The sequence below is a fragment of the Sus scrofa genome, chromosome 14 (genome assembly GCF_054392235.1).
Source record: "Sus scrofa isolate SSC_HxYL_T2T_F1_AM1 chromosome 14, Sscrofa_HxYL_maternal_Yorkshire_Landrace_v2.0, whole genome shotgun sequence".
In the NCBI taxonomy this organism is placed as follows: domain Eukaryota; kingdom Metazoa; phylum Chordata; class Mammalia; order Artiodactyla; family Suidae; genus Sus; species Sus scrofa.
In genome coordinates, this window is record NC_139396.1 from 125,891,320 (window position 1) to 125,906,312 (window position 14,993).

General features: G+C 41.3%; 1 protein-coding gene across 40 annotated transcripts in view; it reads right to left on the reverse strand.

The window, feature by feature from the left end:
* Positions 1–14,993, reverse strand: part of CPEB3 (cytoplasmic polyadenylation element binding protein 3) — a 196,789-nt gene that overhangs the window by 11,676 nt on the left and 170,120 nt on the right. The gene's annotated exons all lie outside the window — the stretch shown is intronic.

Consider the following 14,993-nt stretch of genomic DNA (forward strand, 5'->3'; position numbering starts at 1 on the left):
GGTGTTAAAATAGAGCAGGACGATGAGGAGTCCTCCAGGATAAATTCCCTCTGTGTCCCCCATTTCTTGTTTGTAGAAGGAGATTTTAGTCTCTTAGGCCGTCCCTGAGTTCCAAAGAGCAGACCCAAGCAGGGAGTGAGGGGATGCAGAAACAAAGGAAAAGCAGCCAAGAAACAGTAGCTCAGGGATAAAACAGCATCCTAGTTCCTCCTCAAGGATGCATAACAATCTGACACAACATCCAAGTGGTTCTGCAGGAACTAAGATCCTCGGCCAGGTGGAAGATGGTGATGACAGGCTGACCACAAGCTCATAGGCCCCAGACTGGTTGGAACCAGAAGGTGGATGATTCAGATTCCTGAAACACCATCCTGTTGCCTCACCACCAACCCACCGGCCAGAAGAAAGCCATGCCCCCCTGCAACCCTCACTTCAAAGGTTACCTTTCAAAGCCCTTTCCTGAAAGTCATCAGGGAGTGTGGGTCTTTTGAGCGTGAGCTGCCCGTTCTCCCTTCTTGGTCCTGCAGTAAACCTTATACTTTTCTTCACCACAGTGTGGTGTCAGTGAATTGGCTTTGCTGTGTGGTGGGTGAGGGGACCCAAGTTCGGTTGGGTAACACCCATAGGTGTACATTTACTTTGTTTTTCAGTGTTTTGCCCTTATTGGCAATTCTGCCATAAATACACCTTTCATGTGTCTTCGCATCTGTGGCTTTACTTCCAGCATTGGATTATAGCATTAACAACAACTAACAGAGGAATTACTGGGTCAAAGAGTATAGGTATTTTTAAGAACTTTTAAATAGCTCGTTTGCTTTTTTTTTTTTTTTTAAAGGTTGTAGCAATTCACTTTTGTATCAGCAAATGATAAGAAGTAGTTACCACCTCTTTTAAATGTCTGAGGAGACTACAGTGATATTAATTTTGATTTTCTTGACTGTGACTAAATGTGAACATCTTTTTAGGTGGGTTGCCTGTGATTTTTACATGCATTATCTTCTACCCATTTTCCTACTGGGTTGCATGTCTTTATCTTGACAATTTTTTTTTTTTGGTCTTTTTGCCTTTTCTAGAGCCGCTTACCACGCCATGTGGAGGTTCCCAGGCTAGGGGTCTAATTGGAGCTGTAGCCACCGGCCTACGCCAGAACCACAGCAACGCAGGATCCGAGCAGCGTCTGCAACCTACACCACAGCTCACAGCAATGCCGGATCGTTAACCCACTGAGCAAGGCCAGGGATCGAACCCGCAACCTCATGGTTCCTAGTTGGATTTATTAACCACTGCGCCACAATGGGAACTCCCTATCTTGACAATTTTTAAGAGTTCTTTGTATGGTACAAATAGTAATCTTCAGTTTTTTTCCAAATCCATCACGTGCTTATTGACTTTTCTCAGGTTGTCTTTGCCATTTAGGTGTATTTTATTTTTACATAATCTAATATATTTATTTCCTTCTGAAGCATCTAGGTTTCTAATCCTTATTAAGGATGCCTATTTTGCCCTTAATCTGTACATATAGACCTAATTTTTTTTTTTTAAGATTATCGCTATTTTTTTGCAATTACATCTTCCTTTATGTAGAGCCTGTCTTTACGGTTTGGTTCAAGTAATTTATAATTTTTTGTTACAACTGTGAATAGAATATATTTTCTCCATTTGTATTGCTAGAATAGCATAAAGTTACTGGTGTTCTTATAAGTCTTCTTGACAGAGAAATGATATCTTGACCAGATACAGGATTTTGAGAGCATATGTCTTTCTCTCAGACTGATGGATAGTATTCTGTGGTGTTCTAGCTTCCAGTGCTGCAGATGAGAACTCTGATGCCAGTTTCTTTCTTTCCTTCCCTTGCAGGAGAGAGTAACTAGCTCTTCTACATGACATTTTCTCTTTACCTTTAGTATACAGAAATGTTAGTGCAATTACCCAACTTGGGTCCCCTCACCCACCACACAGCAAAGCCAATTCACTGACACCACACTGTGGTGAAGGAAAGTATAAGGTTTACTGCAGGACCAAGAAGGGAGAACGGGCAGCTCACGCTCAAAAGACCCACACTCCCTGATGACTTTCAGGAAAGGGCTTTGAAAGGTAACCTTTGAAGTGAGGGTTGCAGGGGGGCATGGCTTTCTTCTGGCCGGTGGGTTGGTGGTGAGGCAACAGGATGGTGTTTCAGGAATCTGAATCATCCACCTTCTGGTTCCAACCAGTCTGGGGCCTATGAGCTTGTGGTCAGCCTGTCATCACCATCTTCCACCTGGCCGAGGATCTTAGTTCCTGCAGAACCACTTGGATGTTGTGTCAGATTGTTATGCATCCTTGAGGAGGAACTAGGATGCTGTTTTATCCCTGAGCTACTGTTTCTTGGCTGCTTTTCCTTTGTTTCTGCATCCCCTCACTCCCTGCTTGGGTCTGCTCTTTGGAACTCAGGGACGGCCTAAGAGACTAAAATCTCCTTCTACAAACAAGAAATGGGGGACACAGAGGGGCTTTTGTACTCAGGAGGGCCCTGCACAGTCCTACTTGGTTTCATAGGGAAATAATTAATAAAATGTGGTACATCTACCCCCATGGAATATCATGTAGTCACAAAAAAGACTGAATTGGTCCTTGATTTGAAAGGATTTCCACAACATGAGGATATTAAGATCTAGTGGAATGATGGATATAAACATCTACTGCAAATTGAACACTGATCAAACATAAAGTCAGGTGGTACATCTGTGCTGATACTTGAAAATGCATTATGAATAAACTGCACCTTCCTGTATTCAGGCTTCCAGCTGAGCGTGGCACCAATGTTCCTTACCAGGTGAGGGGTTGTGAGAGATCCAGTCAACACCATACTTCAGCAGCCCTGTCATGATGCCTATCAGGCCAGAGGTACTAGGCCTAGGTACACACTGATACCTTATTTAATCAGCTTCCGTAGGGAATAATGGATTTCTCAGAAGTTACCTTTCCATGTAGCAGACATTTTTTTCTTTCTGGTGCCAAATATCTTGAATGTTAATATTTCTTGATAGAAATCTTCCTAAAATATGCTACTTATTCTTCCCCCAGATCCGGAATTGCCACAATCTGTGGCGTAGGCTGCAGACGCAGCTTGGATCTGACGTGGCTGTGGCTGTGGTGTACGCTGGCAGCTAAAGCTCCGATTCGACCCCTAGCCTGGGAATCTACATATGCCGCAGATGTGGCTATTAAAAAAAGCTAAATAAATAAATAAAACTCTGAATAAAGCCTAAAAAGTAAAGGAAGTGGCTTCTGGATTGCCACTGAGCTCTTAGAGGTCTTTCTTGTCAACTTCTGGAGGACTGTCTTCCAGATGGGTGAGTGGCATTTTTACTGCAAAGCGGCTTCCAGCCCCTGTGTGTAAGGGCGGATCCAAAGAGTAGAGGCTTGCCCAAAAGATAAGACACACATCAAGACTCAAACTGATCTGTAAACAAATGTGCAAAGTAGCTATCACAACCTCTCAAGGGGTAATAGTTAAGCAGTACCCCTGACAACTTGATATCCATAAAGAGAAGTAGCTGCAGGAAGGACACTGGTAGTTAGGTGGGCCTATACTTAAGAATAGTGATTGGCTCCAATGTATTCATTCGTTTGATGACTAGTCATGGAGTGCCTATTCCTCATATGCCACCATATTCGCATTAAAAACTGAAATACAATGGAGAACAAGACACAGTTCTTCCCTGAAATAATCAATGGCCTACCTGAGAGTTTCTTCATGGCATTCCCAACCATTTGCCATATCCTAATACTGTCTGTACTACCAATTGATGTTTTACTTGACTATCCAGATTAATTCTATTTTTTTTCCAATATACAGATACAAACAGGTTTCTCTGTGAACCACCTACATCACCTGGAACATCATTAAGCTAAGGCACTTTGGAGACACCAACGGACTGAGATCTCACTACTGATCTACACTACCATTAAAGTCCAAATACTAGAGCCCCATGCAGAGTAAATCAAATCACCAAGCTGACCTGCTGCTTCAAATGATTTGCAGGACCAGGAGTTGAAAGCTTCCAACAGAGAAACATCTGAATTCCTACCACACACCTAATGGAGATGACGATGCCCAAGAATGCTGAAGAAGATGTGTAACTTATTGATGAGGGGTAACTATTAAGGATAAGGAAGACCGATGTGGAATGCTGGATAAGTGGCTATAAGAAGACGAATAAAAGGAATAATATAGGTAGAATGATAATAGACAAAGAAAAAGCTGATCTCGATGCTGACATTGTTATGTTTCTAACCAGCTAGGGGAAATATTTTGCTCAGCAGTCATTGTGATATCAGTCAACAAAATGACCTCCCAAAGTATACACAGCAATGACTAACAGCTTTTGGTGGCAGAGAGGAGATACCTAGGGAGACCATAAACTATTCACAGGTCCAGAATCCTTGCTCCTTGGATCCAAAAGGTTGTTGTAATGAGAAAGGAGGGGCATTAGCCAAGGTCAGGCTCAGCTTGAATTATGTGCTAAAGATCATATTAGGAACAGCTAAAGACTGGTTCCTGCTGTAGGCCACTCTTTGGTGACCAGAAAAAAAAAAAATTAAATCTTCCAGATACCTAGCCACCCTAGGGCAAGCAAGGCATGTTTACAGGTGTCTGGAAGGTTAGGAGCAGCAAAGATTTCAGATAATGGAATCGGAGTGGACACACTGGGGAAAGAGGCCAAGTGAAGAGCCATAATTTAATAGGGTTAAGTGTCTGGAACGGTGTGCCCAGAAGTCAGGTAGGCCATTTCTCATCATCTGGAGCAACACACTTCCTGGAAAGATCATTTCGTTTGGTATACTCAAAGCTTTAAACATCACGTGCTCCTAATCTTCCTGGCATGTGTCACACAGTATATCCGGCCAGGCCTAAAACTCACAGCAACCTCATTACCATCTCCACTAAACATGGTGTCATTACAGTTGCTAAAGTAAGTCCTCCACCAGCAAGGCAATATTCAGAATGTTTAAACACAAATTTTTAGTTTTTCAACTGACCATGAGCTGGAATCCTGCTGTTTAGAAAGCAGATGCCAGAGGCCTAGGAAATCAAAGTAGCAACGTGAAAATAGCTTTTCCTTAGCAACAAAGTGAGACACAACCTTCCAGATACAGCAAATTTGTAGTTCTTAATTTTAGAAGACGTTTGGGGTAGATTAAGAAAAACAGAGTGGAAATGGTTTGAATTTTATTTCCGTCTTACCATTCAAAGGATGGGACTCACCATTTTTCATATTTTCATGTGCCAGGAGAAGAAAGCTTTTAAAACCACCCTGTGCCTTTCCCATAGTTCTTATAGGAGCGAATGTTGACACCTCTGCCATATGTTTACAGAGCACAGAGAGATCTGTGAGTGATCTGTGTGTCCTTAAGATAACTTTTTCATGAAACAAATAAAGTCCAGCTGACAGAATGCTGCAGCAATCCATAGATTCACTCTCTTGTCTGGTTTCCCTCCATGCAGCCTGGGAGTGGGGCTAGAGGTAAAGATATAAATCAGCCCCAAACCAAGTTCTAGTAGCAGAAGAGTATATCATGTGGAGAACAAAGAGTAAGAAAACCACTGAGAGTCTATGAAATGCTTAACTGCCATGGCATCCCACTCCACCCCCAGCCCCAGAATGCAGAAGGGTAGTGCACTCAGCTCTTCCGTTAATAGGCTACATCACAACCTTGCAGGTTTCAGTTTCCTCTACTATATGAGAGGTTTGGACCAGCTCTTCCAAGTAAGAATAAGCACTCGCCAAGAAATGGTTAAGCCCTGACTTCTAGAGTCAAAAAAACTTGGAATGACCTATTGAGTTAATTACGTTAAAAAAAAAATGGTGGTTGTCTTTTTCCCATTAATAATCTCATAAACAGCCTCTATCCTCAAATATGAGCAGGAAAGAAGAACATTTAAGCACCCTAAAAAGTTTTCATATTAAAAATGACCAAAACTCCATGAGAGAGAAGAGAAAAGGGCAGAAGAAGACCAGGGGTCAAGACCAGGAAGGAGAGAAAAATGAAAAGGCCCCATGCCGTTCAGAGAAGAAAATCTTCCTCTTGCTCTTGAGATGACCCAAACGCCATTTAAACAGCTATTTCTAGTCAAAGGCTCTGAGATTCCCAGTGTTATATATATATAAAAAAGGCCCATGTAGGATTATTTCAGACAATATTTGAACTCAGTTCTGGGTGTTGCTTTCTCTCAAAGGCTCAAATCAAACATAGCTCTAGCTACTGCTGGGTAACTTTTAAGCCAGATCAAGGCAAGAGGCACTAACAGCAGCAAAATAAAGGCCCAGTTGTGGGAGTCTCAGACTAAGGCCAGGAGCATAAATAGTCTGGGAATAGGTCATCAGAACCCCACTTCTTTTGCTTGTGAGTCATCTTATACATTCCAGCTGTGGCCAGGGATAAATCATGGTATTATCAGCACTTCTGTTAGTATGGTTACTGGGTCATATTAATCTTCTTGCAGGCTAAAAATATAAAGCCTTTGATAATCTTTAGCTAAAATTCAGGCCCAACATGTTTCTTGTGAAGAGAGAAGAAAAAAAAAAGACTAAATATATGAAGTACTTGAAGGGCTTGCAAAGAAAGATACAATGGACAAAAATCTCATTAAATGAAAAAAAAAAAGGATTATTCTAAAAAGTATGCTATTCAAAGCAAATATTATGTGCTATGGCTTAACCAGCCCAATGTTCCTTAAATAAAAGTATCAGGAAGTCCCAAGTTAGCTAACTGAAAGACTCTCTAGTTCTCTACACTAAGCTAAAATAGAGTCAAGGGAATATGGTTTGTCAATGGCTATATTGATTTCAAAACCATTTGCCCTTCTTATATAGAGATTGATGTGTTAGAAAGATACAATAGATAATATCAAGTGATCAAAAGATGAAGAAATATAAATACTAAAGGAAATATCAATCTTTCAATGCCTTTTCCGTCATTCTCAATATGCAGCTGCTGTCTCCCTGTCCCACCACAACCCTTTGTAGGTAGAAAATATATGTCCAGCATTTCTATTTCTGGGTAGTTGAAAGAACTGAAAGCAGAATCTAGAAGAGATATTTGCACTATTATGCTCATTGCAGCATTATTCACAATAACTAACACATAGAAGCACTTAAATGCCTACTGACAAATAAAAGGTAGTATATACATAAATTGGTGTATTATTCACAACTACCAAGGAAAGAAATACTGTCACATGCGACAACATGGATGAACTTTAAGGACATTATGGTAATGATAAAAGGACAAACACTGAATGATTCCATTCATTTGAGGTGGTCAAACTCATAGAAAAAAGAAAGCAGAGTGGGGTGACTGACAGGGTTTGGGGGCAGGGGAGTGAGGAGTTGTTATTTAAAGAGTATAAATTTTCAGTTATGCAAGATGACAAATTTCTACAGATCTTCAGTAAAACACTGTGCTTATAGTTACAGTATTGTACTATATGCTTAACAATTTGTAAAGAGGGTAGATCTCAAGATTGTTGTTTTTTTCACCACAATAAGAAAAAAGAAAAGAAACTTTACAGTGAGTGGGACACACTTGGAAAAAGGACCAAGGAAGAGAAAAACAATCAACTGCTTATTGAACTTTTGACACTGAACATGCAAGAAGAAAAGAAACCAAAAACACTGTAATTTCGCAACTGGGTTCCCTAGAACATTATTCCCAAGAGATGGTACATTTTAGACGAGTTCCATGATCAAAACATTTGTGAAAAATTGCATATTGTCCTCTTCTTAAATCTTCAGAATAAAGATTAGTATATAAAAGATTCTAGGAAGTCCTTGAATAAACCAGCCTATTTAACTTTCTTCAAGGAGTTCCCTTGTGGCGCAGTAAGTTAAAGATCCAGTGTTGTCACTGCAGCAGCTTGGGTTGCTGCTGTGGGCATGGGCTGGATCCCTGGCCCCAGAACTTCCACATGCTGTGAGTGCAGGAAAAAAAGCAAGCAAGCAAGTATTTCCAAATTCTTTTAACTCAGACATGGAAATTTTTTTGGTAAAATAAATATTTAAATCCCAAGGGAGGAGTTCCTGTCATGGTTCAGCACTAATAAACCTGACCAGTACTCATGAGGATGTTGGTTCGATCCCTGGCCTCACTCGTGGGTTAAGGATCCGGCACTGCCTTGAGTTGCAGTGTAGGTTACAGACGAGGCTCGGATCCTGTGTTGCTGTGGCTGTGGCATAGGCCAGCAGCTGCAGCTCCAATTTGACCCCTAGCCTGGGAACTTCCATATGCCTCGGGTGTGACCCTAAAAAGCCACACACACACACACACACACACACACACACACACACACACACACACACACCACAAAATCCCAAGGGATTCATGTTTCACGGAGGACAATTTAAGAAATGATGATTTAGGGTCAGATTCCTGAGCAGGGCAGACCTGCCTACTGAGAATTCCTCTTCTTGCTTCAAAAACTCAAATAACCAAGCAACTTTACCCCTATCTTGCCTGAAATATTTAACTCCCTTCATCACGTGAAATTCCAGTTAGACTGTCTAACAAGTATCTTCCAGAAGAGCTCAAATATTAGTCATTTATGATTTCCTATAAATAAATGTGTTATCAGTGCCACTGTATATCAACAGAGTGTTTTATAGTTTTTAAAAGCTTTAACACACATGTCCTTCCTTCAACCTAGGCAATAAAGTAGGTATAGTTGAGACTAAACCCCAGACTAGCAGATTCTAGTCTAGTATCCTTTCTTCTAGTAAAAAGCCCAACTCTATGGACTGAGGTGGCAAAACCATACCCAAGGTCCCTGTATAAAGAAGCCTTTCAAGTTATAAACAGCTGACATACAAATTTCTAGGAGACAATATGACCAAGTTGTGTTAAACAATAGCTGCAAGTAGGGGAGGACCCTTGAGATTTTTATAAATTGTTGATAACAGTAAAAATCATATGTTTTTGTTGGATTGGGGGAGATTCAACTCATTCTACCCTTACAGATTTTCTCAGGACCACAGAGAGGAAACAAAAGGGCAGAAAAAAAAAATCACCATTTTGAAGAAAGACTACCCATTTTCTAATCTCATTTTTCACACTGCAAAAATCTTTCATACGTAAGTGACCTAGACTTGAGTTATAAAGAAAACTGGATTTAGCAGAGCTTTCACATCTTAAGTGTTCATTTGGCATCACTTCTAAAAATACCATTAAAACAGACAGAATGAGTACAGGTGCCCTCTTTTGCCCTTATTGTACTTAAATACTTTGTCCCAGTTTTTCATGGAAACACTGTTCAAAGAAATATAAGCAAAATTTAATCTTAACTTTTTACTCAATTTCAGGTTCAAAATCTTTTCATTATCAGAGAAAGGGTACTGGTAAAAACACTTTTTTTCTAGACTAGATAGAAAAAACCCTTTAATCCTTCAAACAGAAAATGCATCCAGCTGTTTACATGTATGGAAGGAACTTAAGAGTCTCTATGTGTCTTGATTAATATCCAACCGTCATGTCAGTAGACTGCCACTTATGGTAATTTTTCTTTTTTTTAGTGTCAAGTTCAATTATTTCATTATCCTTATATTAAAGATTCTAGTGGAACGGAGTAAGTACTTCAAAGGGAAAAAAAAAAGAAAATCAACTGCTAGCCTTGGACATTTGGTTAGGCAACAACACCACAATTTAAATAGGTCAGATTCAGCTATAATACAAATCAACATCTGTCCAGCCTAATAACTTTCCAAACACTTCTTCATCTGCCATTGTTTATGTGTGTAATAAACCTTAAGATAGGCCAGTGTTCTGATTACTATCAGGCAATAAGTTGCCAAGGTGGAGGGGGAGGGAGTGGGATGGATTGGGAGCTTGGGGTTAAGAGATGCAGACTATTGCCTTTGGAATGGACTAGCAATGAGATCCTGCTGAGTAGCACTGGGAACTCTGTCTAGTCACTTATGATGGAACACTTGATGTGAGAAAAAAGAATGTATACATGTATATGTAACTGGGTCACCACGCTGTATGGTAGAAAAATGACAGAACACTGTAAACCAGCTATAATGGAAAAAAATAAAAATCATTATACTAAATAAATAAATAAAAATAAATAAATAAATAAATAAAATCGAGCCTCTAAAAGGTTAAGTAACTTGCCCAAGGTCACATCATGACTGGGAGAGAGACAGGAGTATAAACTCAGATCTCCCAATTTCCAAGCCAGGGCACTTTTTCACTATAGCCATGGTTCTGTGGGTATGAGAATAGGAGCAGGTATGGGGTGTATCTCCTCCTTGATACATAAACACCCCACCCCATGAGGGTTCTAGGGAGCCTCTGTTATCCGGGAGAGTGTTTGCCAAGGCAGAAGAAACACTGAGAATGCTATGCAGGTGTCATACAACCTTGATATTGTCATCACAGGGACACCAAGTGGCTAATACTGGTGAACATGGGTCATAAAATATGCATAAATGTAAGCCTTAAAGGATTTATTTCACGTTGTTAATGACTTCCCCTTTAAAGTAAAAACTGATGCATGAATTGCATTTTTTTCATTTATAATAATGTTCAATAACAAGGGTCATTATGACACCAAAAATACCAAACAGTTTCACTAAATGTTATAATCCAGTGGAGATGCATTGGCACACATTGACTTGAAAAAGGCTTACATAAAGACAACATAAAAATGAAAATCAAGGAGTTCCCTTGTGGAGCAGTAGGTTAAGGATGTGGTGGTGTCGCTGCAGTGGCTTGGGTCACTGCTATGCTGTTAGTCTGATCCCTGGCCCAGGAACTTCCACATGCCGCAGGCACGCACTCCCCCCAGAAAAGAAAATCAAAAGCAAAACAATCTCACACACACACAAACCCAAACACATTCTGTTAATGTTCAAAATGACCTACAGACACACTGGCAAACCCTGATAACAAATTCTAGATGTGCCCTGCTCTGTGTAGTGTATCTTCACCTGAAAAGTTACATGAAATATGGAAACATATAAAACTGAGGGACCTATAACTCAGGGGCTCCTACCTAGGTCTATGGAAAAGGCCTTCATAGAAGAAGTGGGTTTGAAGGAACATTAGACCCTGGATGACCAGCAATGTTCAGGAGGGGAGTTCCATGAATAGAGGCAGCACTGCCCTTAACTACCAAGTGTCTTATGAGTCTTCAAACCTCTCCTAGGTTGTCCTCTGCTGCAAAGAAAGGGGGTTGGACAAGGGTCTGGTTTTAATGTGCTGTGTCTAAGCATACCTTTTGATATGCTCAACTGCAAAACCTAAATTTATTACTCAAGTGAGTGCTCTTAACTAAGTGAAAAAAGAAAGAGGAGCAGAGTACTCTCTGGAAGCTCTCAAACAATGAGCATTCATTCAATAACTTGTTCATTCATTCAATTATAATTAACATGTGTCTACTGTGTATCAGTTGCTGAGTATACAGAAGCTAACATGAGAGACACACAGTCATGGCCCTCTGTCGATTATTGTACAGTAGTATTGTACAGTATAGCAGCATAGATGAACAATAAAAGAGGCATTACTTCATTGCAGAAGTATTTAATGCCACAAAGCAACAGCAGATGGTATCATGACAAGGCTCTGTGGGGAAGAAGTAAGCTCCACTGAGGAAAGGACTCCTAAAAATAACAAAATTAACCTGAGACCTGAAGGAAAAGTGAGTTTTACACAGGCAGAGGAAACAGTATTCATAATGACCTGGAAAACAGAGGACAAGGTCTGCTGAGGTTGGCTCAAGATGAGGAAGTGGGAGCGGCAGAGCTAAGGCAGGGGTAGTAGGTATGACACGAAAGGTCTTGTAAACAGTGCTAATTAAGGACTTGGACCTTTAATCTAAGAGCAGTAGAACATAATCAAAAGGTTTAAAGGAGGGGAAGACATGATGCAAATTCTGACTTTAAAAGATCATTTTAGTTTTCATGTAAAGAATGAGCTGGAGAGGGGCTACAGTTGAACTAGGGAGACCGGAGGGTAAGGGATCCTAGATGTCCAGGTAAGATTAGAGTGATGCACTCTGCCATCCCTGACAGCCTTCCACAGCTGCTTCAGGCCCTTGCTCTCCTATATATCTTCCTAGCTTTCTCAACACACTTATTGTCATCCATGTGCCAAGCACTCCCATTCAGACCTCTGGGCACAGGGGGCAGAGTCAAGATCATGGCCACTCTGTAAGGAACTCTCATGAGAAATCTCTTTCGGAGTTCCCATCGTGACACAGTGGTTAACGAATCTGACTAGGAACCATGAGGTTGCGGGTTCGATCCCTGGCCTTGCTCAGTGGGTTAAGGATCTGGCGTTGCTGTGAGCTGTGGTGTAGGTTGCAGACACGGCTTGGATCCTGTGTTGCTATGGCTCTGGCGTAAGCCAGTGGCTGCAGCTCCAACTGGACCCCTAGCCTGGGAACCTCCATATACTGCAGGGGCGGCCCAAGAAATGGCAAAAAGACAAAAAAAAAAAAAAAAGAAAGAAAAGAAATCTTTCACCTCTGCTAGTCCTTCCATTGCTACACATACCATGGCAAAAAACTTGATGCATGACCGACTCCAACAAGTCATATATTCTTGGAGGACCCTAATTACTGCTATGGGGGGGGGCGTTCAGAAATTTGCCCCAACAGCCTGGGCTACCTTGTTCCTGGGACTTCAAAGAACAAAGGTTACATACGTAGGATCCCCTCCCTATAAGCTGAGTAAAATTTATGCAGGATAAAATGCAGTACCCCCACTCCCTGTCCTCACTGGGGTTGTTATTTCAATTGACCATCTTATTGCAGGCTTGAGGCATACACATTAAAATGCATCTTCCTATGTTCTAAAATTGACTGTGGTGATGGTTGCATAACTATGCAAATATACTAAAAACTGAAGTGAGGTGTTCCCGTCATGGCTCAGTGGTTAACAAATCTGACTAGGAACCATGAGGTTGTGGGTTCAATCCCTGGCCCTGCTCAGTGGGTTAAGGATCCAGCATTTCGATGAGCTGTGGTGTAGGTTGCAGACACGGCTCAGATCTGGCGTTGCTGTGCATAGGCCGGCAGCTGTAGCTCTGATAGCTCTGATTGGACCCCTAGCCTGGGAACCTCCATATGCCGATGATCTGGCCCTAGAAAGAGATAACAACAACAACAAAAAAAAACTGAAGTGAATTCTGTAAATTGGTGATTTGTATGGTATATGAATTATATAAAGTTGTTACCTAAAACAAAAATTAAAAAACCACCTCTCCTGAAAGATGATGACATTATGGATGAGTGAAATGACAGCAGAGATGAAAGTGCTAAAGCTATAGGATGACTTTTTTTAGAAAGTTGCATATTGATATATTTTACATTCATAGCCAAGCCGAAAGTCCAACAATGGTGAGAAGAAATACAATCTATAATGGCTACATTTTCCCCATAAACCACTCCATCTAAAAGTTTTGCCAAAGAGTAGCCAAACAGTAGCAATAACAACAAATAAACAATAGCAATACATAAACATATAGACTCTCAAAAGAGATTGTCTTTTTTCTTTTCTTTTTTTTTTTTTTTTGCTTTTTTAGGGCTACACCCTTGGCATATGGAGGTTCCCAGGCTAGGGGTTGAATCAGAGCTGCAGCTGCCAGCCTACCCCACAGCCACAGCAATGCAGGTCACATCTGCGACCTACACCACAGCTCATGGCAACGCCAGATCCTTAACCCACTGAGAGAGGCCAGGGATTGAACCCACAACCCCATAGCTCCTAGTCAGATTTGTTTCTGCTCAGCCACGATGGGAACTCCAAAGAGATGTCTTTTTTGAAAAACATCAGTTGGATATGAAAGAGGTCAGGGAAATATACCACTCAGACCTTCTCCCTAGACCTCCCAGTTTACCTAGGAAAAATGAAGCCTGGGAGCACACACCTTAAACAGTCCTGCAAGTTCCATGATTCCAGGCAATGCTGCTCCACAGGAGGCCCTCTCCCACTCTCCATATGAGGCAAACAGTGAAAGGAGAAGGGCTGCAAACAGGAACCAAGTGGCCTGTAAAGTGCCACCTATAGTTTTTTTTTTTTTTTTAAATCTGCTGATTCTACTGAATCTGCATGATAATGATACAGAAGCAAAGGAGAGTCCTTTGACCAAAAAAGAAATAAAGGTTGAAGCCATTCAAAACAGTTTAAAAGCAACTCTAGACTAACCTCAGACTGACGAAGAAAAAGATTGTAGCATCTTGGAATTTGCAATATAGCAAGGAAAAGGGATTGTGGGCACAGGTAGACATCTGCCCTTGAGTTTCAAAGTTTCAAAACTTTAGCTATGAGACTATTGCTAAAAGCCTGAAAGGGCTAATCAGGAAAGAAGGTTATTCCCAATGAAAGAAATTCTTCGAGTTCCAGTTGTGGCTCAGCAGTAATAAACCAACTGGTATCGACGAGGATGCAGGTTCGATCCCTGGCCTCACTCAGTGGGTTACTATCTGGCATTGCTGTGACCTGTGGTGTACATCACAGATCCCAGATCCTGCATTTCTGTGGCTGTGGTGTAGGCAGGCAGCTGCAGCTCTGATTCGACCCCTAGCCTGACAGCTGCCATATGCCACATGTGCGGCCTTAAAAGGCAAAAAGAGAAAAGGAAAATAGAAAAGAAAGAAATTCTCCATAAGCAATCAAGAACAGAGCCCCTGAGTAAGGAAAAGGGCATTACCCAAGGAAATATTATATATAATGGAAGCTCTCTGGAAAGCCCAAACTTAAGCTTTATTTTATTTTATTTTGTCTTTTAGGGCCACACCCACAGCATAGGGAGGTTCCCAGGCTAGGAGTCCAATTGGAGCTGTAGCCACTGGCCTATGCCACAGCCACAGCAACGTGGGATCCGAGCCACGTATGCGACCTACACCACAGCTTATAGCCACGCCAGATCCTTAACCCATTGAGTGAGGCCAGGGATCGAACCTGCATCCTCATGGATACTAGTTGGGTTCATTAACCACTGCACCACGA